The following is a 26,278-nucleotide window of genomic DNA, read 5'->3' as shown; positions in this document are numbered from 1 at the left end:
TCAGTGCCTTAGTCCTGTAGGGGACTGATGTCATTCAAGGGAAAATAGGCATTAGTACTGGTCTTAAACCCTGTTGGCTGCCATTTACTAGCTGTATGACCTTGAGCAAGACACCTAACCGCAAAACTTAAGGTTCTCATCAGTAAAATGGGAATAGTAACAGTCCCCATCTCGTAGGATTGTGTGGCTAAATAATTTCTAGAGAGTGCTTTGTCCAGAACTTAAATAAATGATACTTAAATTTAATGTTTTTGCTATTGTTACTCTCAGATAATAAACACCCAAAGTCAAACTCCTCAGCCACAGGATGGAAGAAAAAGAACATGGAATCCTTTTTCAACCAACTGCCGAATGGAAGAGCAGCTGTGACTCAGGAATGTGTTCAATTTCTCACTAGAAATTGCTGTGTTTTCATTATTATAAAGAATACCACTAACAACTTCCTTAGAGAAGCAAAAAAGAGCATGGCAGGAAGTAGAAAAATATTTTCCAACCACTGCAGATTACAAAATAGACTCCCTGCATTAATCAAGTGTTTTCTTCTTCCAAAGGGGTAATCTCAAGTACATGACACAAGATAAACACAGAGCCATGCTCCATTAAATTTATGAAAGGATGTTGTTTATTTTTATCACTTTTATTAGACTTGAAAGATATCCTTAGTTCTCAAATCAACTTCAGCGTCCGTGTTTATTTCTGGGTTGCTGAGTGCTTCAACAAATAATAGAAGGCTGATCTTTCACCTCATGCAGGCTAGTCACACGCCAGGGCGTGGAGGGTTTAGGATGGTTCTGGTGGTGGTGCACTACACGGACGTGTGGGGTTTTAAAACAGCTTTTATTCTGGTGATTGAAGGCAACCTGGAATTCTGAAAGATGCTGAAAATGGGAACGGTTCTGCCAGGAGAAGTGATCAGCTCTGGTTGGGCTGCTGGAGCCTCACTTGGGCTTCTGGTGAGTGGTGACCACACCATTCTTATTTCAGGGCAGTTCGGTGCCCTGCTGCGGCCTGTGCCAGAAACGACCGAGAAATGGCTCCAACGATCCTTCTCCACTGCCTCCTGCCCCCTCTCCCCTCCCCTCTCAATACTGTTGTCTTCCCTTCTAGAGAAGTTCGAGTCCAGAGGTCACGGAAGGACCATGGAAGGGTGGTCACGAATGTGTTCCCTCCCAGCCCCATGGTCCTGTCCGGCAGGGCTCTCACACACTCGGGCTCCCTCTGCTCCACCTCTGAGCTGGAAAGGGGATCTGGGAGTTGTGAGGCAGGGCAGATTTCTCCATCTTTTATCCTTTACTCTCCTCTTACTGTCAAAAGTATCAAAATTACTCTTAACTCCAAATAAGAGTAAAACCAGAATTGCAGATTTACCTTTTATTTTTCTTTAAAGGAAGACCATTTGGTAGAATTTTTGATGAGAGAGGCTCAAGGATAAATGCCCTAGGAGGATTCTAAATATTTTCCAAATTCTAACAATAGGGATGGCAGGACCAAAGTGCTGAGGTGGAGTGGGGTAGCCCTGGTCCTTGGAAGTTTCTGTCTTGTTGCTCCAAGAACATCAGCTGTTAGATGGCAATTCTGCAAGCTCCGCCCCTACCCCACTAACATTCCCAGTAAGTCTCTTCCCAAAAGATTTAGTCCAGGACCAGGCCAGGATCCTCCTTCTTTCCTCACTTCCCCGACACTCCGTCCCCGCTAGTATTATCAAACCTCCCAGCCTACTACTCAGCCAGAAGTCAACCTTTCAGGGAAGACTGGTACAGATGCTTGCGATCAGGTCCCCAGGAAAGCCAATGCCTCCAAAACAGCAACAATTAGTGAGACTCCCAAAGGAAGTACAGACTGTTCCCAGAAAGGATGTGCCCTGAGGTGGGGTGAGGAAAAGCTTTCTCATCTGAAACCTGATTGTTACCACTCCTTTGGAGTTAGGATTCTACTAAGGTGATGACCAGAGTCGGGAAAAGATGGTTTTAGTTATTTATCCAACTAAGAAAAGGTAAGGTCTTTGCATTTCACCTGAACAAAAGGGCCCCCCTGGAGACCCTGAAAAACAGACATTCCTCACTTGTACCTGGAAAGGCTCTTGTCTTCACTGGGGGACGCTTCATGATTAAAACAACTTTTGAGGTTGATGAAAGGATGCCTAGAACTTCCTGAGCATGAGGAGAACGCGGTGACCTGGGGAACTAACTGTGTTGGGCAGTGTCTCTAATCTTCCTTGTTGTTCTCTAACGTCCTTGGAGCCTGCAGTATGTGGGGACGATCCCTGTGGGCTGCAAGTACCCTGGACTCACTCAGCAGGAACCAAGTTCCACCTTGGGAAAGTCTCTCAGTGTCCTCCGGTGTGAAACAGTGACATTAGGCTCTGAGCTTTGCAGTCCCTTCCCCCTTCAAAGTTTTGTGATTCTGAGCTAGCAGTTACTTCTCCGGTTACGCTTTCCATCCTGGAGTGAGGTCATTGGAGTGCTCACCAATGGCCCTGGAGTCTAAACGGTCTCCAGAATCGCTGTGTCCATCGCACTCAGAATGTCTGCCCCGCAGAAGTTGGCTCTGCAGGGCCCACCAGGAAGCCCACCAGGACCCCCACCCGCAAGGAGGCTCCAGTGAGATCACCGTGGTGTCATCCTGGTTTACAGAGCAGAGTCCCTGAGATGAGTCCTGCCTCGTCTAACAGCTCAGTCATTCACTCTTTTCTTTTTTTTTTTTTTTTTTTAATAACTACCAAGTTCTTTCCCCTGAAACTAAAGGTGGGGCGAAGCTGTGGGTCAGAGGCACAAGAACAAAGGACACTCCCCCAGAGAGGAAATACAGAAAGGATTATCCTTTTTCAAAGGTACAATAATGAAATACTTTCCTTCCCTTGGACAGGCAATTTCATCAGGGTTCACTGCAGGGGAAACAAGATGCTATTGTCTTGATTTAATTGGCATAATATCTCCCCCTCCTCCAAATGAGCGTTCAGACGGCTGCTAAATGCTTTCTGCTGGAAGATGAAATCCCTTTCAACTTGGCACCTTTCATCCTGCCCAGGCCCCTCACAGGGCTCCGGAGGAGACAAGCCTCGCCTGGGCCCAGTGACTGCCTCCTTCCCTGACTGATGAGTGCTGGGTCCCTGGATCTGGAACACTCTCCCTGGCCCTGTTATCTTTACCCCTCATCTCCACACAGCATGGGCACTAAACTCGTCAACAAGGGAGCAGCCTCCACAGTCCCCACAAGAGTCACAGAATTCCTAAACCAGAGTCCTTTCTGAATCTACTAAGACTTCTCAGCTGCAGCGAGGGGAGTGCAGGGTGGGGACCCACAGAGGATTCTCTCATGAAGACCTGGCCTTTTGGTCCCTGAGGGTGGAAGAAAGGGAAATGCTGAGTAATCAGCAAGAGTCCTGCTGGCCAGAGCTCACATGATCCCATTGATTCACCTCTGTGGCCCCTCTTTCTTGTTGCTCTAGCCAGACCCCTCAGCCAGCAAAGCAAGGTAGGCCCCACTGGGGCAGGGCTGGCTGTGGGGCCACTGCTGTTGGCCCCGCTGCTTTCAGCGGTTAAAAGAACATGGAAACAAGCCGCCCAGATGTTGTAGCTGCTGCCTGCTTGCCACCTCTGGGGGCCTTACTTCCAGAGGAATCTGAGAACAGAAACTCAAAACGGGATCAGGTGGTGGGTCGGAAGGTGTAATCTCCAAGGAGAACAATGCGACATCGGAGTATCAAGCAGACAGATAGCAGGAGACACTTGCATACAGAGCCGCCACTGTCCCGGTGTTGAGCTTCCTTGATAACCAAATCCATGACTAATGTGCCTCCCACCCCGCCCACCCCCAAATCATGCATATTACCGAGGAAGACTCAGATCTCAGGTTAGAACTTCTACCCAAGAGCAAGTTAATAAATTCTTACAGGTTAAATTAAACTTACTCATGAGATTGCTGTTCAATCCCCCACCGTTTTACCTCTTCCCCACCCACCCGACCCACCCGGACTGCAACAAGGGAAAGAGGATTGAAGGCTCTAGGATTTTTTATCAGGACTTTCTGCTCAAGATAACTTGTCTCTAACCCAACGTGTCCTGACAGCGATTTGGTGCAAGTGTTTCAATAGCCCCATTCCTGGCATGTTGTCAGACCTCCAGGAGGGCTAGGTCTCTGAACCAGACCGTTAAAAGACATGAATGACCCCCAAAGAGACAGCAACTGGTTTAAATGTCAAGAAACAAGATGTACATAGGTGTTTTCTTCCTGTGGTATTTGGGGTTTTTTTGGGGGGTGGGGGTTGTTTTGTTTTGTTTTTGTTCTTTGGGAAGCCTGGAAATCTCAGAAACACTTATGTGAAGTGGGAGAAGTTCTAACATCATCTTCCACTTTTTCAATTAAGAGCACCTTTCATCAGAAGTGAATTTCACAGAACACACTTCAGACCTACAAACCAAAAAACAAACAAAACAAACCCAGGAAAATAACAACTAACTCAAGAAAAGAAGCCTGTTTCCCCCATCTGGTTGGAAGACATAATGAACCTTCACTTTTAAATTTTAATTCTGGAGCATAAGATTACATCATAAGCTGCCCAGGATAAAATCATTGGCCCTGCTGCTTTAGGCCCCGCTGCTTTCTGGCTAAAAGAACATGGAAACAAGCCGCCCAGATGTTGCAGCTGCATCTACCTGTGTGTCAGCCCACTGTGATGCAGGTGTTTTGGTCTAAAGGGACTTTTTCAAAAGCTCTGGGGGTCAAAGAAAGGTTGTAGAGGCACATGCCTATCAAAGCTCTCAGACTTCTGATTGGAAAGGCATTCTTTATTTTGAAGCCTTCTCCAGCTTGCGTGAGAAGCTCAGAAAGCAGAGTGATGATCACCTCATTATATGAAGACCCCTGAGCCAAGAATGACTCAAGCCTGAAGAGGCTTCTGCTTTCCACCACAGTGATGTCCAGTTCCCCTGTTCACACTCCAACACACAAACACACACACGGGCAACATCAGTTGTTAGTTGCTCTGAGAAGGGATATGGGGCTGGAATGGAAAGAGGTATTAGTTGCAAAACTGGGGCTTGAAAACTTCCAGTTATAAGATGAGTAAGTCCTGGGGACATCGTGTGCAGCACAGTGACTACAGTTAGCAATACTGTACTGTGTATTTGAAAGTTGCTAAGAGAGAAGATCTTAACAGTCCTCAGCACAAGGGGAAAAATCTGTAACTGTGTGGTGATGGATGTTAACTGGACTTATTGTGGTGATCATTTTGCAGCCTATACATATATCGAAACATTATGTTGTAGAACCAAAATGGATACAATACTATATGTCAATTATATCTCAATTTTTATAGAATACGGGCTTGGAACCAAACTTCAATTCATGAGAACATGTTGCCCAATGTCAAGCAAACCTAGGTTGAAGGAGGAGGCAGGAGGGTGGGAAGGGCTCTTCTTGCATCCCAAACCCAGTTTTACTGAGAAAAGTGTTCACATCCACCCCAGCTCAAAGATGAAAGTTAAGAGGGGAGGGTCAGTGCCCTCCTGAGTCTTGAGTTCAATGTTTCACTAAATCACTGATTTTCTTCTCTAATACTTTTACAGTTAACATTTCCCTTGATGGTTTCCACTCAAGCCTTCTCTCCTTAAACCGTGAATGAGTCCATGGGAAAGCCTCTGTCTGTTCTGCCAGAGGGTTGGGAAGTGACCCTTCTGACCAGGGGGTTGGATCCTTCTCAGATCTGCTAAGTGAGAAAAAAAGAGCCCATAGAAGGGGAAACTGAAAGGATCACCTTTCAAAACAGCAAAGTGTACAGGCCTTTCTCTACTTCCATCCTTGACTGAAAGTTCATTTTGCAGCCCTGCCCATAAAAAGATGTTAAATAATTTTCACACACACACACACACACACACACAGCATAGCTATTAGATCTGAGGGCCAAGTTCTATTGAAGAACAGGAATTGTTACCTGATAATAAAACGTAAGGGATTAAGTCCCCACGGCCACATCACATGACTGCTGTTTCCCCCTTGGAATCACACTACCCATCTGCTCCCAGGGTGGCTGAGCACAGTCTGCTACTGCTGCTGGGCAAATGGACAACCCAACCATTCTAGGCAACTGGTTATCCACTGTCTACCAGAGATGGGGAAGCCCCCTTGACTCCTGCCCAAAATCCTGGGTCATTCATATGTGTGTATTTTTCTATTGCCATTTACGTTTCCACCACCCCCTAAAAATGTTTCATACATATAAAGTAGTGTTAATTACAAACTTCATTTCAGAAAAAAAACTTCAGCATCAGATTTTCACTCTTTTCTTTCCCACCTCCTGTAGACTTTACACTTTTCCATGGTGACTGATTTATTTTGTTTATTCTTCTATTTTATAAGCCTTGGCCTTTCTGCTGCCCTCTAGGGCAGAGCCACAACATGGTTCTCCTTTTGCATTTCCTTATAACAAGGATGTATTAGTTCCCCTTTTGTAGACGCCTAGAACCCCCTAGTGACCTCTTTCGTCATGAGATTAACACTTTTATTTCCTCAAACTATCTTCCAGGTTTGGGGTGGGGTTTTTCTCGTAATACTTCTTAAATCATAGAAAATCGAGTTACTAATCCTAGACGTACGGTTCCTGGTCTCTATGTGTTATTGATGAAAAAAGAAAAATGCAGAGGGTGCAGGTAGTAAGAGAAGTCTAATCCCTACGCTTGGACTGGGTTTCAGCTCTTCTCTGTCTCACTGAGGGCTTAACATCTTGTTTCCAAAAATGTCTCCCCAAGGGAGATTAACGGTCAATTGTCAAATACTTTTGATGTTACTCTTAGTTGGCAAGTTCCATAATTAACCAATTGTAATAGGAGGGTTTATAGCCAACATTTGTTACTTGAACTGTAATTTGGTTATTTAACACAAGGTGGTGGCTCCAGTCTGCAGGCCAGAGCCATACAGAAGAAGCCAGAGGCGGCCAGCAGTCCTGGCCCCTCTCAGGGTGTCCTTGTGAGTAATTCGTTTAGCTCACTAGTCTCCATTTCTTTATGCAAAATGGACTTTCCTTCTGCCTACCCACATCTCGAGGCCGTTGCAAGATTAAGAGAAGAATGCTGGCAAGAAAGCAATGGGGGAAAAAAAAGAAAGAAATGGGAATCATTCATTTACTCATTCACTCAGCGTCTCACGTGGACCCAGCGCAGGGAGGAGGGGACGTCCTGGGGCCTGGAGCCTCAGACTGTCTGGCTGTGTCATCGAACGGGCCTCACTCAGGTCAGAGACGTGCAGAGGGACAGCTATAGGGGAGGACAGAGGTGACTATCTCAAGTGACCCCAGCTATTAAGGCCTGTGAGCAACCATCCTAGTTTTAAACCCTCTGACTCTTGTCCCTATGAGTGTGCTTGACCTGGTCAAATGATTATCAAATAAAAATCATCATTATCAATTTGAGGAGACTCAGGCATTTCAGCCTGAGAGGTGACTGTTCTGATCTGCTGTGGGGCCAGTCACCAGTCAACTTTGCAAACCAAATGAATTGATGACAATTGATGTGGAATCATCTGTCAGTATCTTCTTATAGCCCCAAAGTATCACATGATATGAAAGGTCAAACTACTTGCTCTGGAGAACAGTTTGATTTTGAGCAAACACTGGAAAAGACCCTTCAAAGTTGTGATAGAGACTCAAAGAAAATGCTTTGTCATAATTCAATGGGATTCTTCACTTTGCTATTTTTTCAAAAAAGGGATAAACACTTCAATTATCTCAACTGGTGAATTTAATAGTAAATTTAATCCACTGCAAACTCTGCCATATGTTAGGTTTTCAGTCATACCTGTACCTAGAGCCTTTAAGATACATTTAGACAGAACTTGCGTAAAACAGTAACATCAGGGGTTTTGGGGGGGATCCCTGCTGCACGCCGGCATGAGAGGATTCTCTTGACTTTTGCTGGGGAAGGTGTAGCATCTCTGACCTGTCACATCCAGGTCAGACACAGGCATGTGGAGCCAGAGGTCAGTTTTGTTTGGTCAGATCAGGTCTCAGGTCCCCAAGACCAAGGCAAGGTTAAGAGGGGTTTTAAAACATCTAACATATTCATTCTGATATAATCTATCTACATATGCCTCCCGCAACTAGACTGTCTTCTTGAGAGTAGATCGATCCTTCCTTCCTTCCTTCTTCCCTTCCTTCCTTCCTTCTTCCCTTCCTTCCGTCCCTCCTTCCTTCCTTTACAGTTTCCTCTAACTTAAGGCTCTGTCCCGGGCACTCAGTAGCTGCTCAATAACCATTGACCTGAACTTCAGTTTATGTCCGGGGAGGCCCAGATGGCCCCAGCAGGGAACCCTCTATCTCTCCCCTTCCCCCTTCACTGATGTTGTGAGGAAGGTGCTGTCACCCATCTACAGAAACTTAACTCCAGGCCATCCTGTGTCCCTCCCTGAACCCCCCAGCCCACCCTGTCCCAGCCTCTCTAATCACAAGGATTAGGCTGAGCTGCTGGAGAAAGAACTCTTGGTTCTGTGCGCCCATCTCCCTGGTTCTCTGGCCCCTACCAGCCTCTCTGAATGCCTGATGAACAGTGGGATCCAAAGTTCTTCCTCATTTTAATTCTGGAATATGGTCCAGTGACCACGACAAGAAGCCCCGTAATAACATAAATGCCCTCAGCAAGGCCGGCTTCAGAGCTTAGGAGGACTCCACATTTGGCTCAGTGCTCTGCTCTCACTCTCCTGAAATTCTTAATAATTTTTGAACGAGGGGCTCTGCATTTTTATTTGGCACTGGGTCCTGCAAATTAGGTAGCAGTCTTGTCTCTCAGGCACAGGGCATTAACAACAAGAAAGTGGAAAGGCAAAATCAAAGTGTGCTTATCAAATAATGTCTTTGAAAAGAAAATAAAAAGGCCCCAAGTTAACTTTCATCATTGGCCAGCTTGTAAACAAGTAATACCTGTAAATGAAAAGTTGGTGGAAATGAGTCTTTCCTTTTTGGAGGAAAGGTGGTGAGCATAGAGAACACATTCTTGGCTACCTGTGACCCTTTCTGGATTTGACTCAGAGGTTTGTTGGCAGGAAACATGAAGAAATTCAAGTTGCGGTGGTTGGGCAGTGGGGTCAAGGAGAAAACTATTTTACCTTAATTTGTTTTAACTTACCCTTAATTTAATGGTAAATAGACATTTCAATGGAAGAATCATAGGCTTCGAGGAGGTGGAGAATACCATGATTGGAAGGTGTCACACATTGTACGTACTATGGTCTTAACCTGAACCTATAGAACCTTCCTGTCATATTTTATCCTCCCAGGTCCAAAAAGAAAAAGAAAAGACGGTTACAGACATTAGGGTCCAAGAAAACTTGGCTAGGTATATCTTTAATGATTATCAAAGGAATCTTGAAGCATTACAAGGAAAAATTAAATGAAATTTCTGGATGGATTTTGCAAGACGTTTGTTGTGACCATGTGTTTTTTTCCAGGTTAAATTTCTAAGCTACAGGAAAAAAGCACAGCCTTCAATATCAAACAAGGAGAGATGGGAGTCAAATTATGGAGTGTCCAGAATTTTTCATCACCTTCTACAATGAATTTTGCAGCAGGCACGCATCTTTCTCAAATTTTTTGTAAAATAAACGCTTGACTTTTTGTAAAATAAACGCTTGACAAAGAGGCTGCAGAGGTAGTGCAGGGAGTTCCCAGATGCTCTGCCTCCAGTTCCCCTATTGTTATCATCCTCTGTCACTGTGGTACTTTTATCACAACTAAGGACCCAACACTGGTACATTACTATCAGCTAAACTTCATGCTTTCTCCCAATTTCATTAGTTTTTTCCACTGATATCCTGTTTCTGTTCCAGGATAGTGTCTAAGATACCACATTGCATTTCATTGTCCTGTCCCCTCTGGTCTGTGACAAGTTATCAGACTTCTCTCGTTTGTCAATAACCTTAGTTTTGAGGCATACTGGTCAGGTATTTTGTTGAATGTCCCTCCATTTGAGTCTATAATCTTCTGATGGTTATATGGGGTTACAGGTAAGACCACAAAGGGAGTGACATGCTCTTGTCACAACATCACATCAAAGGTACAAGCTATCAACTTGACTTATCGCTGATGATACTGACCTGATCACCAAGCCAAGGTAGTGTTTGCCAGATTCCTACACACTAAAGTTACTCCCCTTCCCCCTCTACCCTTTGCAAGCAAGTTACCTATCACCGCCCACAATCCAGGTAGGGAGAGGCCTGGAGTGGAACTCAGGTCCACCCCCTGGCAGGAGGCATATCTATTTAAATTATTTGGAATTATTCTACAAAGATTTGCCTCTTCTCTCCTCATCTGTTTACATCAGTATGGTACTTATTTTACACTTTGGGTTATAACCCAGTACTACATTATTTATTTTGTTGTTCATGTTGTTCCAGATTTGGCCATTGGGAGCACTCTCAGATGGGGTCCTGTGTCTTTTGGACATGCTCCATCATTTTTTTGGTTTGGTTTTGTCTTGTTTTAGCACTTCCTTACTTTCTAGCCAGGCAAGAGGCTTCAGGTTTATCTCGTATTTCCCTGCCCCAGTCTTAGCATCAGCCTTTCCTCCAAGGAGCTTTTGTTTCTTTCACTAGAGAATAGTGTTGGAAACCAAGATCTGCATGCTGGGTTCCCCTACCATTTTGCTCCTACTCTACACATCAGCCTTAACTCCCAGTAACTCCTCTGCTTAAAAGTCTCTGTAGTTCTGATTATCCGCAGAACGAAGCCCAGACTCATTGGCTTTGCATTAAGGCTCTCTCACGATTAGTCCCAATCCAGATCCTCAGGGCTTATCTCAGCAACTCATAGGTCCCTTATACCTCAGCCAGATACCTGATACTCACAAGGCCCTAAAATCCTCTTACCCTCTCCTTTTTCCCCAGCTTCATTTTTCAAGTCCTGAGACTTCGTCCATCCTTTCTGTACAATCTCATAGTGTCAAGATCCACCAGGATGGTTTCTACTCCTCCACTAGTCTTCTGAGGCTTCCCAACAGGAGATAATGACCTATTCCTTTGAAATTGCAGAGATACCAGCTTTACATGGGAAAGCGTGAGCAATCTACAAAATACTTTTAGATCCCTGGTTTTATTTAATTGTACAACCTATTTCACAGGTGAGGAAATTAAAACTCCCCACCTCCTCAGAAGAAATTAAAGCCCAGGATGGTAGAGTGACTTTGCCAAAGTTACACAGCTAATAAAAGCCAAGGTTAGAACCCAAGTCTTCTGATTCCAAATCTGATCCTCTGTTTGTCAGCTTTACATTGTACTATCTTTATTCAGAATTCTCTGTTCCCTCTTACTTGCTCATAACCTCCATAAGGATCAGAGCAATAGCCCACATGTTTTGTTGTTGTTTTTTAATGGAGGTACTGCGGATTTTGAACCCAGGACCTCGTGCACCTTAAGCATGTGCTCTACCACTGAACTATCCCCTTCCCCATCACACACATTTTTATATGACTCCCAGCACCTAAAGACATGTCTGGATACAGTAGGGACTTAATAATTTTTTGTTGTTGTTGTTGGGTGAGGTAGAGTAACTAGGTTTATTTATTTATTTAATGGAGGTACTGGCTATTGAACCCAGGACCTTGTGCATGCTGGGCATGCACTCTACGACTGAGCTATATCCTGCCTCCCAATAATTATTGACTAACAAATGAATAAACAAAATTTCTTTAAAAATACAAAGGATGTATCAATTTACTTTTCCATGAGGAATATTATAACCTGCTATTTCTCTCTCACTTGTGTTATTACAATCACCAGCATTACATTTTCTGGTTTTTGTTTTGCTTTTTGCTTTTTGCTTTGCCAACCTTATAGGCACTAAAAACAAGATCACATTGTTGTCTTAATTTTGTCTCTTGATTACCAGTGATTTTAAAACTACTTCCATATATTTATTGGTTCTAGATAATCCTTCTGTTTCATTTTGCTGTCCATTCTACCAACAAGGTAATAGTGATTTTTTAAATGATTTTTAAAAGCCCTTCATATATTAAGAACATTGATCCTTTGTCTTTTTTTGCAAATATTTTCTTCTTCATAGTTTAACACCCCTTAATTGTATTTCTATTTTCAGATGTGCTAAGTTCTAAATTTATGGGAAGAATGTTAACCACAGTTTAACCATAAGAGAAAAAACTAGAAACAGTATAAACACCCAATAATAAGGAATAACTAAACAAAATACAGTGCATCTATTTGAATAGGATATTATTCATTGATTTTTTAAAAAGAAAACATGTTTTCTTAATAAAAACGAAATACTCCTACACCTTTCCACCAAATATTAGATGGAAAAGTATGTAACTCCATATACAGTATGACTCCAATTTAAAATATATACTCAATTAGGGGGAAAAAAGCTGAAAGTAAATTCACAAGACTATTAGCAATGGTTATTTTAGGGCTATGGAATCATAGGCAATTTCTATTTAAAATATTGCTGTTTTCCAAATCTATGATGAACATGCTTTTACAAATAAAGAAAAAGTGTGTTGTTGCTAAAAACCATCAAAAAGAGTGTGTCTGAGAGCCATGTTTGAGGGTGGCAGGGTTTTAGGAAGCATCTATATCTCCCATCTGCCAAGAGACAGAACTGAGGCCCAGAGCAGCAGAGCATCGTGCCCAAGGTGACTCAGAAGTGTAAACTCTGCAGCCCTGCATTTCCAGAGGTGCTTAGCAACCCATGCCCCTCCCACACAACCTCTCAATGAATATATTCTCACACATCACACACTGGACACATCTAGATAAGAAAGCAGGCAGTGCCCATAGAGCTTCATGAGACCAATCAAATCAGAGATGTGGAACAGACTGCAGATTCCTGGAATCAATGGTGTCCTCATACCCCAAATGTCACCACCACCCGGTATTTACCATAAGAAGCCAAACAATTGTGCCTCTTAGTTATCAAGGCACGCAAGAGTCACATTTCTCAGTGACCCCCCTTGGGGAATTCATAACCTGCTAATCCCAGCCAGAGCATTCTTGGAAATGGCACCTGCCGAGGCCAACCCTTCTGAGAACAGAGGCACGGGTCACAGTCACTGGTGAGGGAGCTGCGGGAGTTATTTCGGGATGAGTGTTTCTGTGAGAACAGCGGTGCCTGGGAGCACGCCCACGGGAGTGCTGCTCTGTCTGCACTTAACACAGGCTTGGCAGAGACTCAGACCATTCTCTTTCCAGGACCCTGGCCTTCTCCCCTCATCCTGTGGCTTTCTGATTTTCCAAGGAGGAAGCAGTCCCAAAGCAGGCTTCTGAACCCTGGGAGCCAGAGCACCTTGCTCTGCCCTGAATCTTAAGGGTCGGGACAGTGGCTGATCTCTGCAGGCTGTTTCTTTCCCAGGATCTGTGTCAATGGACTTCACTCCGGGTTCAGCAATGGCCGATAAGAGTTTCCAGGAGGAGATGGGGAGGAGGATGAGCTTTTCTCCCACTTCCCTCTCTGCTGGTAAAGGATGCATCTCCTCCAGCTCCAGCTCCCGAGAGACAGACTCACTGTGGTCCCAGCTTCTGCCAGATGACATTTGAGTGGTGCCACCTCTTCTCTCATCCCTCCAGCCAGGGGTGCTGGAGGCCCCCAGCTGTAGCTAACCTCTTGGCTGCCTCCCTATCCCCTGTCTGCCTTCTCAGCTCTTCCTCCACCAACACAACCAGTTCCTCGGCTTGAAATGCTCAAGGTGGATCCAGTCTTCGCTGGTTGGACACTCACCCTGGCAGGAATGGCAGATACCATCTCAGTGGCCTTCAGTCCTGTTTTCAGCCCAAAGATCCAAATGTGGTATGAAACTGGTCTGGACGAAAGGAAACCACTCTGTGGACAAGGAGGCCGTCCGGTAAAAATCATCCCCGCAGCTGGACAAGGGCGTCAAAAACTAGCCCAGGTTGTGAACAACACTGTCACGCAGAATCACTTCACACGTGGAGTCGTTTCATAACCTCCCTGCAAGAATTCAGCAAGATGTGGTGGCTTAAACATGTTCTTTAAATCCTGTCAAGAGTTTTCTCCCAGGATGTCTCAGAAGCCCTGGCAAAATCAGTTCTGTGGCCGATTACACGGAGACTTTGCTGTGAACTGAGTACCTGAGGAAGTTCCCCCTGGGGAATCACCCTGGGTACCTTCCCAAGCAGTGGGTCAGAAATTGTTCAGCGAAGGTTCAGGAGGGGAGGAAGGCAGAGAAGTCAGGGACCCATTCGTGAAGGCAGGGATGCTCCAGGGCTTCTGAGAAGGGATCCCAGGTCAGCCTCCCTGCCTCCAGCCTTTGTGGCCCTAAAAGCCAGGCTGGAGGGACGAGGGCAGCCCCTGGGCCATGCCGCTCCAGCCGGGGCACCAGGAGAAGAGAGGAGGCCTGTCCTGTGGCTGCGGGTCTCCTGGCCTGGGGGGAACAGCAAGTGCAGGATCAAATGAGTTTCCCCTCCTCTAAAGTGCTTGGCTGACTGAAGATGTTTGAAGCCAAGGCCCAGAGGGCACATTTGTCAAGCTCTCAAAAAATAGAAACCAGGATCAAAGCAGAAGCACTTTCCAAATATAAACATTTGTCACCTACATTCACTTTTGATGTGCCCCATTCTGAATTCGTTTCTCCTTTACAAGAAGGACAGCTTAATCTTTCCGTACACACACTTGGGTCCTTCAGACGGAGCCCAGGGACAGTTTGGGGTGGGCGGCGGGAGGTGGAGAAAGGAAGTTCCAGCAGACAAAATTCAAACGACAGGAGAAGCGAAATCCTACCAGAAGCACAAGACAGGAAGGAAAAAAGGAAACTAGCGTTTATGGCACCCCTGGCATTATATACATTACTTCATATTTTCCTGCAGATTAACTCTGGAAAGAGGACATCATTATTCCCGTTTTGGAAAGAGTGTAAGTCACATATCCAAGCTTGTAAGAGTCGAGTCAGAAATTTTTCTTTGCTGTGTCTAACCCTGTGGTCCCTGCTGCCATGTGTCATGAGTAGCCTCAGCTAAAGTGACCTCAGGTCAGTGCAACACCAGTTGGACGGGGCGTTTTAGAGCCAGAAAGCACCCCCATGGTCCTCTAACCCAGCTCTTCCCCAAGACCCGCTGCCCAATTCCAGAATCACAGTGTTTTAGTTTCACTTTTGAAAATGCCCAGCTCTGTCACGTTGTTACAAAACATCACAAAGGATCCACGTCTATAAAGTGAGCACGTGCCTCCTATTTGCTGACGACGTGCCATTTCCCACATCTGGAACATCCCCTCCTCGCCCGACTAAACCCTACACACTCTCGAAGGACCAGCTCAAGGATCAACTCTACACAAAGCCCATCTCCACACCTATGGACCATCTGCTTGCATTTTGAATTCTGTTGTCTTATATTTGTTCTCTAATGGTTTTCATGGATTAACCCTTATCTTTCACTGGATTGTAAATGCCTTAAAGCAAGTGCAGCAAAGGGCACAAAATTCAGCAAGGCATATCGGCCATTCTCTTCTCACCAGGCTGGATGGTTGGAAGCCATTGGGAGTTGCCGCTCAAGGGACAGAACAAATAAGAGGGTGACTGGGTAGGGGTCTGGCCTTCCCTAAGAGTTCAGTGGCATCACCCCCAGTGACTGGCTTCTCTTACTGTCCTAGGCAAAGGGAAAAAAGAAACTAGAGTTCTCTACCATCAATCATGGACCTCAAGAACCTCACTTTCCAAAAGAAAAAGAGACAAGGAATTAGAATCTGGAAGGAGAAAGATGGGGCAGAGCTCAGGAGGAAGGTTCTTCCAACCTGCCTTTCTCCCCGGGCAACGGTTCTGGTTTCTGCCTTCCTCAAATGAAAAAGCTTCCTCTCTTTGCTTCTCTTGAACTGGGAATCAGACTGCAGACTCATTTAGAAGCCAACCCAGAGAGATTTACATTCCCCAAGTTGATATATTCCTCTGGATGAAGTTGTGATATATATAATTATAACAAGAGATCAGGTTTAATTTAGAAAATTTGGTAATTGCTGAGCATGGTAAATCATCTTTCAAGCAAACACACTTAAAGTCTTGGAGATAAAGTTCATTCCCCTGTGATGAGGTCGTTTGATGGAATGCTACTAGGTCCCGGGCAGGGTTTCAAAGCCGTTACGTTACTCTAGGTGAGATATCGCTGCTGGGATTTATGGGAATGTTGGCACCCAGGTGACACGCTGGATAATCTTTAACAGAGGAAGTCTGTCTGGTGCCTGCTCTTTGTTCCAACTCCACTTTCATATTTGAGAACCCTTGTGATAGACTTGCTATTCACAGCCGCGTTTTGGACTGTCACGAGCATGGTCTGGCATTGGATGCTGAGCAAATAAAGCACCCCTACACCCCCCTGGCCTGAGTCTCCTTCCCTTTCGGAGGGCAAGGGTAGAATTTGCTCTCCGCCCAGTAGTATTTTACAAGGGCAGTGGGGTGCATTTTCTAAAACATATTTTATATCGGTTGCTTACTTTCTTAGGTAAAACATACATTTGGGGCTCTGAACAAATTTTACAAGTTTGGCTATTGGTGTTACACAACGTATCTTCTCCTGTAAAGAGTAGTTTCTCCAAAAGGACATAAACTATCATCCAGACAATTTCTTGAAGATTATTAATAGAGAAAGATGTAGGAGACAAGTCAGTGTCTTCTAATCAATAGAAGACCTTAGAAAACAGTATCTGAGACACCAACGATTTGATAGCTTGGAGTCTTTCTCTCCCCTGCAGGGAGAAATTCTTTGAGATACACAGAGAGTATACACACGAATGGGTGGGTAAACCAAGAATGACTAGACCAACCATTACTTTTTACCTACACACTATCTAATGCCAGCTGGACGTTACCAATGGCAACAACGATATCCAAGATGACTTTGAAGTCACTGACCTTTTCCCAGTGCCCTTCTGGTGATGATGAGCATCTAGTCCCCATCATGAGGCCACTGGTGAGCACATTTTGATTGTTACTCAATTCTGTTTGTCATATTAGTTAACTGAAAGTCCTTCAAGAGCAGAGACAGCATTTCCAGCTTGGGAACACTGTAGGATGGGCCCAATAAATGCTTATTAATAAGGGACTGAAATGAAAGGTATGGTTTGGTTTGGTTTTTCACAAACTTGAATGGCCAGTTAGCATCACTTCTTACAACAAATATCTATTAAAAATCCACCCTGGGTTAAACACAAGGATGTAGAGGTAAATGAGACACTCCTTGGGGGCAGGCAGGATGGGAAGCAGCTATGAAAGAATTGCTACCAGAAGGTCAGGCAAGGAGTCAGGAGGATGGCTGGACCCCTCTCTCTGGAGGGAGAACATGGCCAAACTCACCACAGGGTTCCTGGGCTGAGAGGGGCTTATCCTCCTCCCAGAGAAGCCCCCGCTACAGACAGTATTAACAGAGGCTGAGGTTGGCAGCTGGCGCCAGCAGACAGAGCCATGTGCTGTCAGCAGCCCCAGAGCCAAGAAGAGCAAGAGAACTCTGACTGTCAGGCTGGGCCCTGGGCAGCCAGTATCATCAACACTGCCCCCAGGGCCCTGCTGCACCACTGCCCCTATCAAGCTCACCAAACGCTCTGCTAGGGGGTGAGACTGGGCAATGAGGGGGCAGGGACAAAACCTAAAGATGGGACACCTTTGAAGGATCAACCATAGAGTGACCCAGCACAGCCCAAATTCACTAGATGTTAACCTACACGCTTAGGGGGAAAAACAATCTTCCCCCAACAACGAACCTTCCATCACCAATTGACATCACTGCCAAAGACAACAGAGGTCATTATGGGGGTAACTGAAGGATTTCTTTCCTAAGGGAGTTTTCATTAGAGCACCAGGTTGCTGGGGAAACAAGTGTATCCCTTAAGTATCCTGACACAGGTGAGTCTTGAAATGTCCTGAGATGAGGCTTTGTGCTCCCCTAGACTGTGCACCTGCTGGGCTCAGTATCTTATGTGTAAAATGAAGGATTGAACTGGGTGATCTCTGAGGTCTCACATTTAATCTATTAGCTTCTCTGCCTGAACAAATCATTTCCCCAAACCCTCTATCAGCAAAGCCCAACACTGGCTTTTCATTCAACCACTATTTGTCTTCATCACGAAAGGCCTTTCTCAAAGACAAAGAAAACTTCTAGGAAAGAAAAAGGAAGGAAAAAGGGAAAAAGACGCAATAATCTCACCCAGATATTTATCCATCACGGTGCTTTATGTAGAGAATGATTTTCCTGTTATATTTAGATTACAATCAAACTGTAAAAGAACTCTTATCTCCCAGTGCCTGCTTTTTACTTTAAACTTGAGACCTTTGTCCCCCTACATTAGAGAAGCTGTAAATACTACAAGAGAATGTTTACATTTTGAAAATCCATTTTCCTTGATCATTTGTAGAAGGAAGAAAAAATCTTTGTACTAACACACCAATTCATCTTGACTTTGTAAAAACTGTTTCCCACAGAAATTACATTCTGTACAAAGTCACCTGAAGGCCGCCGTCCATACAGCGACCTTTCATTTCCCCCAGCTTTTGTCACAGTTTTGCTATGTCTCTCTCTCGATCTTTCCTTCTCTTGTCCTTGATAAGTAAGTCCCTGAGAGCTGAAAGCACTCTCCAAGTTGAGAAGGAGAAAGACAGAACCTGACCTTGTAAACCTGGGATAGACCTTGGAACGGATGCCAGGCTTGGGTTTGCTGTGTTCTAAATCTGCAATTAGTCGCGTGGGATTTATTTCTAGCCTTTGAGAAAAATGGGTTGGGTAGTCCCTTGTAGGAATTATAAAAATCTCAATCTAGTTATCAAGAAACCCAATAGCAGCCCTCACCCGGTCACCAGGAGAGCAAACGCCTTGCCAGAGGAGACTCGGATGGCTATGAGAAGGTGAAGTGGAAGACATGCAGAGGAAATCCAAGGGAGGTGTCTGGCTAGAGCATTCCGGTGAATTTTGGCTGCCCTGGGGATAGACTCCACCTGGACACTTGCTCGAAGTGGGAAAACCCCAGCCGTTTAGATCAGAACTCTGTGGATATGTGTTCACACGGAGCAACCGCCAGGCAGGAAACAGCCACGTGCAAATCACAAGGAGCACGAGGAGCCGGTGGAAGCAGGATGGCGGCGCAGTCACTGTAGCTCACTTGCCAAACTACTCAGGTCCTGGCTGCTAAGGAAGCAATTTTGGAGAAGGCATTTTTTTAACCCTTAATAAAATCAGTTGGTAGAGCTCAGGGATCACTATGTGTCAGAGCCTAACTGGAGGCTTCCCTTCATTCTGAAGTCACTTACCAACCTTCCATAGATCTCATGACTCCTAGAGCCTTGATAGGTCCAAATAGATATACTTTTATCCAGAAGAAAATCCATGCCCAGTTCACATTATGGAGAATATTGTTTACAAGACCCATAATTCGGTCAACCACATTATTACTGCACGTGACCCTATGAAAAGCCCTGCTTGCTGAGTGGAGGGCAGAGGAGAGAATGGAAAGAGCAAGATTCAGCCACTGTCCTCAGGAGGATAAAACAAAAATAAGTGTAATCTAGAACGAGACCACAGATAAATGAACCTGGCACATATTTGGTGCTTAATATTTACAGAATGAATAGTGCTTAAATGGTAAGAAAGTAACTATTTCAGAAGCATAGAAGGGAAGGAGATTATTTCTGGCTGGGGACATCCAGGGTCTGACATTTGGTCAGATTTTCTCAGTAATAGCTTGGAATCCATTCCAGGTCAGGGAAGAGTGTGAGGAAAGAGGAGGCGCTAAGGAACATGCATGGTGGTAGCAGAGTGGCTAGACGTCTGCTGAGATGGAATATTTAGAAATGAGCAGTGGAAATTGGTTAAAAGTATGACAGGCAGCTCTGAGTTTCAAAAAGGAAGCTTCTTACTGAAACATGCTAACTATAAAATAAAATTTATAGCTATAGCTAGTATTAATTTTTTAAAAAATGAACAAAACATGGAAGACCAGAAGGACTCACTTTTAACCAATTCAGTGTCTGGTCAGGGATAGGGAAGGTATAGGGTGAGCCTGGGAAAGCTTCAGAAGCAAGAATAAATTCAAGAGTCAGGGTCAAGTCAATGGTACATAAAAATCACCATAAGGAATTACTCCACATTCATACAACTAAGCATCAAGCATCAAAGATCACAGTGGGCTAAAGTATACTGAGCCAATGAAAATCAGCACATCCATAATGATACATAAATGAGAGAAGGTCAGAAAATTTCAAGTGCACCATTTCAGGTGGCTAAATTCGTTAAAGTCATGTAAAGAATATAATCAAACACTCCTGCTGCCTTTCCCATTAGATTTCAAGTTTATCAAAGAGCATGAAGGAAACTAATAAATACAGAAGGAATGATGGCCATGGAAAAACACTGATTCAAATGAAGATTTTCAATTGTAAAAATCACTAGGTGACTTTTGACAAGGAACTGTATATTCATAGAACACGAAACTAAGACCACAGAGATCCCTTTCTGAACAAAATATCTGCATTAGTTATTTCTCCATCATTCCTTATCCCTTTACTTACTTTTCTTCATAGCACATATCATTATCTGTGATATATTTTCTAATAATTTATTTACCTGTTTCATATATCTCTTTCTGTATTGGTCTTTCTCACCAATGTACTAATAGGCTAGCACATCTATCTCAGTGTAGTCACTGATTAAATATTGAGTATATAAATGAAAAGAAAAGGGAAGCTTCAGATGCCAAGGCAATTGGGACTTGGGGGGACTTCTTTTTTTAGGATAAAGTCCATGAAGTTCATCAGTTGATCAATCTATTTGCAAGACAGTGTTCAGTTCACCGTTTTAGTATCTTCATACTTGGCCAGAACCCTTCCAAGTGCATTCTAAGACCCTCAGAACAATCCTATAATTAATGTTTGTGCTCAACTAGACTTCCTGCAGTCAGTATGGCCCATGCCATGAAGGGTGAATTATCAGACAAGAGAAAAGGGTGCAGCCTCTTGGCTCAGTGTGAATGAGGAAAGGAATCTAACTCTCTTGACAACCCACCATAATCCAAAAGCAGCTGAGGTTCCCAATGCATTCAGTCTAATTAATGGTTATTAAAAACCCACAACATTCTGGGCATTCTGATCTATGCTACCAATGGTAGTCCAGAAGCTGACAGTCTGGTAGGAGACATCCATCCCAAATAACCATAATGAGCTATTGTAGGAAGAGTGGTTCAAACAGAACATCACCCAGGGTCACAGGATTTCACAGGGAACACACAGGAGACACACCCCAGCCAAGCCAGGGAGACTAAAGAATCAGACAGATGGGTGGGGGTGAGGGTGTCCTCATTAAGAACTAAAGCATATGAAACCTGATAGAAGACAGAGGAGATGACCAGTTACAGGAACTGGAAGGAGTTCTGTTCAATGCAGCAGAACTTAGGATTCCAAGGATGAGCTTATATTTTTTTAACGAGATTGGAGAGAGAAGCAGAGTGGAGTCTAAACTTGATCTAGGGCAGTGGGAGGCCAGCAGAGGTTTCTAAGTAGGGAAATGATGTGATCAAGTTTGTATTTGGAAAGATAACTGTGGTTTGGAGGGTGGATGGGGACTGGAGGAGGGAGAGCGGCCAGCTGGGGAAGAGCACGAGGCCCAGAGTCCTTCCTCTGACCCATGGGGGTGGCGGGGGCGCTTACAGGCACTGGGTTCAGCAGGGATGGAGGGTGAATAAGACCCATGGGAGCAAATATTTTTAAAATATTAAACAAATGATTACACAAGTAATGAACTACAATTACGATAAATGCTAAGAGGGAGAGGTACGGTGTGCGGAGAAAAACGTGTCACCAGGAGGACCCAGCTTGGTGGGTGGTATCAGCAAAGGCTTCCTGAGGAAGTGATCTTTAAACTAAGACTGAGAGTTGGTTTGGGGCAAAATGAGGCCTGAAAGGTAGTCAAGAACCTGGTGGCAGGACCTGGTGGCCATGCTGAGTGAAGACTGGGGTCTGTATCTTAAGAGCAAAGGTAGGTTTGAAGGAGGAGAGAGAGACCCGGTCAGAGCTGGAGGTGATTCTGTCTGCGGATTTTGGAGATATTAAGGAAACTGAAGTAGGGCAGGGTCTCGGACAGACACTGAGAAACAACCACATGGAAGGGACCCTAGGGGAAGAGGAGCCCGTGAAGAAGATGGTGAGGCAGCAGTTGGAGAGGCAAGAAGGAAACCTGGCGAGAGGGAGACCGATGCTAAGGGAAGAAAGTTACTGTGGAGTCAGGTTAAGACAGGGACAGAAACTCTTCTGCTTGGATTTTGCCCCAAGCAGGTCTTAGGTGACCTTGGCCAGAGCAGTTCTAACTGAGTGGTGGGTCCAAACCACATTCCAGCCGTTTGAGGTGTAAATGGAAGCAAGGAAGCTGAGACTTGAGTGTAAACAACTCTTGCCCCTAAGCAGAGCAATTAGAGGAAGGAGGAAGATAGCTCCAGGGCAACTTGAGAAGGTCAAAGGGAATGATGCCTGTGAAAGGGCCCAGGGAGCTCTGCTGCTGTTACAAACTAGTTCATCGTCATCAGAGCATGAAGTGGTGTCCGAATCCACATCACCAGTCGCTATCCTCCTGCGTGCCAAGTGGCGCCGGGCACAGCAGGCAGGCCGGCGCCTTTGTTTTGTACTCCTGTGAGGTAGGGGCTGTTGTCCCGCTTTACAGATGACCACACTGAGGCTCAGAGAGGCACTTGCCCTCCTGCTATCAACTTAGAGGCAGGATTCAACGCGGTCAGTTGGCCTACGAGGTCAGTGCCTTTCCATTATACTGCACTGTCTCTTTGTGTCCCGAAATCCCCCATGTGACTGTAGCTACAGTAACTGGTTCAGTTCATTCACTGTCTACCCCCTAAGGTTAGTGAGGGCAGGCTGTGGAGTGGTAACAGGCATGAAGTCTGGAATATAGCCAGACCTGCTTTTATCACTTACTATCTAGGAGCTTTAATTTTCATGTCACAGGAAAAGAGAGAGAGGATTTTTTTTTTAATTCCACAGGCTTCACTGAGAGGAGTTAATCACAGGCTGAGATGGGGCCTGCGTGTAAAGCGCTTTGCCCCATCTGACACGGTAAGCGCTCGTAAATGGTGCCAATTGGTACTTCTAGGATTCCCCCCCCCCAGCGCACACCTGCACGTGAACCCAACCCCGGACTTTCTCTCCAACAGCACGACTGCCAAGATCAAAGGTGCTGCTGTGGAGCCCTCCACACCACAAACCTGAGCCGTGGAGCCTCGGACCCACACCAGCCATCTCAAGGTCGTTTCAGGGAAGTCCCCTGACCATAAGGGTCCCCTCTGCCATCACCTTGCCCACTGGTGGACTGTGACTTTGCTTCTTGGAAAACCTTCCCCATCTTCCCGAATCCCCTGTTTAAATGCAATGCAGGCAGGATAGTGACCTCTATCAGACAAAACAGACGGAAGGCAGAGAAAATTAATGACATCAGTACTAACAACATTAGGTCTTTAAGGTCATGTATTCCAACCCTACACTGCCCCTACTGGGCCAGGGTCATTCCACACTCAAGCCACTCCATGAAATGACATGTAGAAATGGCAATTCCCCTCACTCTTCCGTATCCCATTCCCAGGAATGAACATACTCTTCCATTTGATGTGTGCCCTTCCAGACCTCTTCCCACAGACACAAAAAATTACATGCAGATATTTGGGGCTGATCCTGATCAAATTTTCCTCCAGCTCACTTTCTCATCTAATACCATGGACATCCTGCCAAGTCAGAAATACAAACCTACACTCTTCTTATAAATAATGTGGTATAAATTTCCTTGGATCTTTTGACCATCAGCTCCAATACACTGTTCTTGAGAGCTGCACTCCAGAGAGATCCTAGAAGTAGAATTCTTAGGTCAAATTCATTTTTAAAAGCTGTTACTTAATGTAAGAATGCCCCCAGAAAATATTTTCCTTTCCTTTTCAGGTGGAACATGAGGACTCCGGACCAGCACCATCTCCAAGATACTGAGCACAGTCTTTTCAGGAAAACAATGGAGCCAACCAAAAATAGTTACACGTTTTCAAGAATGGTCTGTTTAGGAAAGTATATATCATACACATTGGGAAGATTTCTACTTAAAATGACTGCGCACACAACTACTGAGCACCTGTATTTTGCCACCTCTGTAGGATACTGGGACAGAAAGACAAATAAGACACCATGGTTGCCCCCATTTATTCAGACTGGAAGAAAGGGAGGTCTAGTCTCAGTAGAATAGTCAATGTGGGTCTGCAGGATTGTACAAGACAGCCACAGACGTGGATCAGAAATAACTTGGAGAAATTCAATGTGCAAGCAGCACGGGACAAGGAAAGAAAGAGGGAGGGGGGTGCCAGAACCTTAAGGGCTCTGAATGCCATCAGAGGGCTTTTCTCAAAAACTGTAGGTAACTATTAACACATTTTAAACTGGAGAGTGACATGCAGCTTTTCAATTTAGGAAACTCACTCTGGCTATGGGGTACAGCCTGGATGAAGGGAGGCCAGACTGGAGATGAGGAAATAGGCTGAGAGGTCCCAGAGCTCTGCACATAGGGATTCAGTGAGGGACTCTCCAGCGACACTGGAGAACTTGCAAGGCAGAAGTGTGGAGGTGCACCCTATTGGACTGGGAGGTAGGGGCAGAGGGGAAAAGATGTCAGGGATAAAGATGTGAGTTTCTGAGAAAGGTACCATTTAAGTCACTAGGGAAGATACTGACTTCACTAACTTAGTACATTGCCCTTGATGAAGAAGGATCAGGGAAGAGCTTAGACCCCTCCACCTGCTGAAAGTCTTGCAGGAATGTGACTGGGCAGAGTCCCAGGGTGAAGGCAGTCCCTGGAAGAAAGAGGGAGGAGATTCAAGACTGACTTGGCTATTGAGCCCTTCGAGGGGGCTGGCCTGGGGTCCTCTCTGACCTGCGGCCCTACCTCCTGATCCAGCTACCCTGGCTTCCCTTTGCTCAGTTTGTAATCCCTTTAGCAGGACAAAGGGCCTGAAATGCCTGCAGCGTTTCTGGAAGAAGAGGACCAAAACTACAGCTAAATAACTGCTGGAGTTTTTCAACAGGAGAGACCTTCCCTACAATTAAAGTGATTTTGGAGAAAGATGTGTTTCAGCCCCGCAGATCTCGCTGTCACAGATATTTTGGATGAACTCTTGGAGCCCTGGTTTTCCAGGACCCAACCCTGGGAAACTCTGCCTTTAACTTATCGTAAGGAGACAATGGGCTTCTCAAAGAATATGATGCTTGAAGTTTTCCCTATGCCCCAAACCTAGTCAGAAACTTGTTTTCTGAGGCCCAGGAATAAGCTCACCCTCCAGGGGTGTAATTCAGTATCACCCCAACTGAGGAGGATCACAGGATCAAGCCTTGGCCAAGCACTCCCAACACACTCCGGAGGCTAACAGAGGCCGGCATTGTAGTTCCCATCCCCCAGAAGAATCAATAGGAGCCAGTCGGCGTAAACAGATCCTCCTCTGCTCCGATGAAGCCACACAGGAGCATCTGAAGGAGTGCTAACAACGCAGCTTTGTGAGGCTGCTGGCACGACGCCGGCTTGTTCCTCACTCTCAAGAGGCGGTGAGCAGTGCAGGCTGCATATTTGTGTGTAAAAGCCTCACTACAGGTTTGGGGACAGCCCACAAGCTATTTGAGTAGTTCATTTGGGGCTAGGGGTTCACCCCAGGCAGAGGCCAAAGCCCCACGTTGTGGCAGGAGTGTTGTCCCTCCTCACTACAGGGTCTACTTTTTTATGCAAAGAGACCTGTGTCCGGTCTGATTTGAATGAAAGGAGGCAAAAATAGAAGAGTTGCAGCAAGGGGCATGGGGGTGGCATCCCATGTCCCTTTCCACCCCGCAAGCCTTGAACCTCACACAAAGACCCTCCTTTAGGCAGCCAGGCTGTGCCAGGTCGGTTCTATTTTCACACCTCTGTTTAGAGATAAGAGGTGAAGCTCAGGAATCACATAACCAAGTTGCGAAATGAAACTGATCAGCTAAAATTGACGATTTTAGGTGCCAAACTGGGAGCTGGCTTTGTAGGTCCTCAATGGAGCCCCTGTTTTCCTTCCTCCTCACCCACTGAGCAGCATATTTCTTTCAGCCTCCGGTTAGCCGGCCCATGGGCTAAGGCTGACATCAGACAGGGACTTGTTCTCAGTCAAGCGCACTGACATTCCTTCACTGACTTTCAGAAAGCACTGGGTGAGCTGACACCAGGAAGCCCACTCTGACCCTCCAACAGTGCAGGTAACTGCTCCCTTGGCAGGTGACACCTGTCAGGGGCTCAATTACCTAGACTTTGGGGA

Source organism: Camelus bactrianus, chromosome 24, assembly GCF_048773025.1.
Source record: "Camelus bactrianus isolate YW-2024 breed Bactrian camel chromosome 24, ASM4877302v1, whole genome shotgun sequence".
Taxonomy (NCBI): domain Eukaryota; kingdom Metazoa; phylum Chordata; class Mammalia; order Artiodactyla; family Camelidae; genus Camelus; species Camelus bactrianus.
Note: the sequence above shows the minus strand (reverse complement) of the source record.